Genomic DNA, 3,162 nt, shown 5'->3' on the forward strand with positions numbered 1-3,162 from the left:
CCTCCCTTCCTTCCCCTCTCTCTAAAAATAAATAAATAAAAATCTTAAAAAAAAAAAAAAAAAAAAAGAAATGACATTGGGCTTTCCCCACTGCTCTGACCACATTTGACTGTGACCAAAGTAGGCTATGAAGCATTTTCAGAAGCCAAAGAACGTTGCCCCAAATAACACTGATTAACATAAAATAATAATAACTTCCTGTGGTTGATTTGCCATCTAAAAAAGACCTTACTCCAGTTCTAAGACTCCAAATACTCAGGTTTGTGTCCCAGCTCCATACCCCTGGGAAAGGCCCCGGCCTGCAATGCACGTCTCCTTGCACATGGAACACAGTTAAACTCTGCCCTTCCTACTTCACAGCCCACATACCCAGCCAGGCCAGTCAGGCCAGGGTCCTGACTCGGGGGAAGAAGATAAACTCCTCCTCACTTGCTTCCCACCCCAATCCAGGGACTCGAAGTTACTTATATTGAGATCAGTGTTTCTTAAGAATCCCCACAGAAACCAAAGTTTTGGGCAGACAAAGGCAAACAAAGAAAGGGGCCTAAGAGAAGCAACACCACGAGAGAAGGGCAGGACCCAGGGAGAGCACGGAGGAAGACAACTGGCTCACAACCGGCTCGGTTGGCCTGAGGAACAAATTACCGCGGTGTTTCCAAGTGCTTATCGAAAGCCACCTCCGTGCCACCTTTTGGCAATTCATAAATACCTGGAACAGCACTGCCTAGTAGAGGTGCAAGACATGCCATATACGAAATTTAAATTTTTCTGCAGTATTTACAATAAGTGGAAACAACACAATGTCCATGGAAAGACAAACTGTGGGGTACATACACACACACACACACACACACACTCACACAAGTGTTATTCGGCCTTAAAAAGAAAGAAAATTCTGACACACAATACAAAATAAAGAAACCTTGAAGATGTTATCCTAAGTAATAAGTCAGATATGAAAAGACAAATGCATTACATTATTCTTCTTATATGGGTACCTAGAATAGTCATATTCATAAAGGTGGGAAATTAAATAGTGGTTACCAGTTTGGAAAGATAAATAAGTTCTGGAGCTAAAGGTGATGGTTGCACAACAATGTGAATGGACTTACTGCCTCTGCACTATACGCTTAAAAATGATTACAGTGGTAACTTTTATCTTGTGTATATTTCATCACCACCAAAAAAATTTTAGTAGCCATGTTAAAAAAAATTGTTTAAAGAAATAGGGGGTTCAATTTTATTGCATGCTGCAGCTCTAGACAACCCTAACTCGGAGCACGATTTTCATTTGGAGGCACAGGAGATGAGGACACTACCCAAACAGAAAGATATCCCACCATTGGTAAAGTTTCTGAGGACTTGAAAGATCCCAAGGTGTTCCAGGTCCAGATGCAGCCACTGGGAGCCATGTTTGGCCCAGGCAGATCTCGAATCCCATACATTGAGCAAGTGAGCAAAGCCATGCTTAAGCTGAAGTGTCTTGAATTTTCAAACCTAATAGAGGTCATGGTTTATGGCAATTACATGTACAAGCTCCAAACCAAGTGGATGCTCCGGTCCATGGCTGAGAGGCACTGCCTGAAGCAGGAAAGAGGGATGCTCAGACTTGAGGAAGCCACAGATGTCTTCAAGCGAGACCCTTCCATGAAGTGAGGCCAGTTTGCAACCAACACACCTGGGACCAGGATATGGAGAGTAGAGGCTGTGGCCAGAGCTGGAGTGGCATGGTTTAGATGGTGCTCCAGCTTGACAAGGATAAACAGCTTTTGTGGGTCACTGTGTTTGCCTCTCTGTCCTGATGTTACTTTTTCCCAAGGTTGCTAATTAAAGAATAAATTTTTAAATGAATAAAAATAGAAAGAAAGAAAGGAATAGGAGAAATAGCCCTGGCTGGTAGCTCAGTTGGTTAGAGTGTAGTCCTGATATAACAAGGTTTCAGGTTCAATCTCCAGTCAGGGCACATGCAAGAAGCAACCAACAAATGCCTGAATAAGTGGAACAAATTGATCTCTCTCTCTCTCTCTCTCTCTCTCTCTCTCTCTCTCTGTCTCTCAAAATCAATAACTAAAAAAAATTTAAGAAATAATGGCAATTAATTTTTTTGTATTTTTTTCCATTACCATTTGTCCCATTTAGACCCCCTCCTCCCCACAACAGCCACACTGTAGGGGAGATTAATTTTAATGGTGTATTTTCTTTAACACAACATATTTAAAATATATCATTTCAACATGACCATTGATAGGGTATTTTACATTATTTCTCTCATACTTTGTTTTGACATTCCAACATTGATTTTACACTTACAGTGCATCTCAGATCAGACCAGCCTCATTTCAAGTGCTCAGTAGCCACATGCAGCTGGCGATTGCCATACTGGGTGTTGGTGACCTAGAGGAGGAAAAGCTAAGACAGCTGAATCATCTGGACCCTGGCCACTGCTGTGGGAGCCCTCTAAAGAAAACCATGGGAAAGTAAAAGCCATGTCTCTACTGACAGGATAGAAAGAATCACTGGGAACCTGGAACTGTAGCAGAAAGTGTTCAATAACACATGTCACTAAAAGTGTTCAATAACAGATGAGGAAATAAACACAAAGAGAGTGGACTGCCCAAGTTCACAGAGCTTGTTAATTAGCAGGGCTGGGACTAAAACAGGGCTGTGCTTTTAATCACTAAGTCATCCTGCTTTTCCATAAGTGCACCATGTTCTCCAGACAAATCCAGAGGCTGAAGAGGATTGGGAATGGCAATGGCCCAAGATATCCTCAAATTGCTGCCTCCTTGGTACCCTGCAAGTGAAGTGGCAACTTTTGCTGTGAGGCAGGTAAGGGCAACTGAGCTGGCAAGGTGTCCTCTATACCCATAAACCATCAAGACCTACAGACACTCAGGTTAATTACATCAGTGAATAACTAGTTATGACTTAGGTCAGATACTAGTATCAGATACTTGGGAGCGTTCCCTGGTTCTAACCCCCTTTTAGACTGCAAGTACCATGTTTTCCAGACCATAAGATGTACCTAGGTTTTAGAGGGGGAAAATAAGAAAAAAATTTTTGAATCAAAAAATATGGTAAAATATTTAATAACATAAATAACATAATATTTCACCAGTATAAATGTAAACAGAATTCAACAGCAGCATTAACAACCATTGT

General features: G+C 41.5%; 1 pseudogene; it reads left to right on the forward strand.

The window, feature by feature from the left end:
* The first annotated feature begins 1,306 nt into the window (after positions 1-1,306).
* Positions 1,307-1,656, forward strand: LOC119051263 (developmental pluripotency-associated 5 protein-like; annotated as a pseudogene).
* The last annotated feature ends 1,506 nt before the right edge of the window (positions 1,657-3,162 follow it).

Source organism: Artibeus jamaicensis, unplaced genomic scaffold (genome assembly GCF_021234435.1).
Source record: "Artibeus jamaicensis isolate MK-2021 breed Jamaican fruit bat unplaced genomic scaffold, CSHL_Jam_final contig_482, whole genome shotgun sequence".
Classification (NCBI taxonomy): Eukaryota; Metazoa; Chordata; class Mammalia; order Chiroptera; family Phyllostomidae; genus Artibeus; species Artibeus jamaicensis.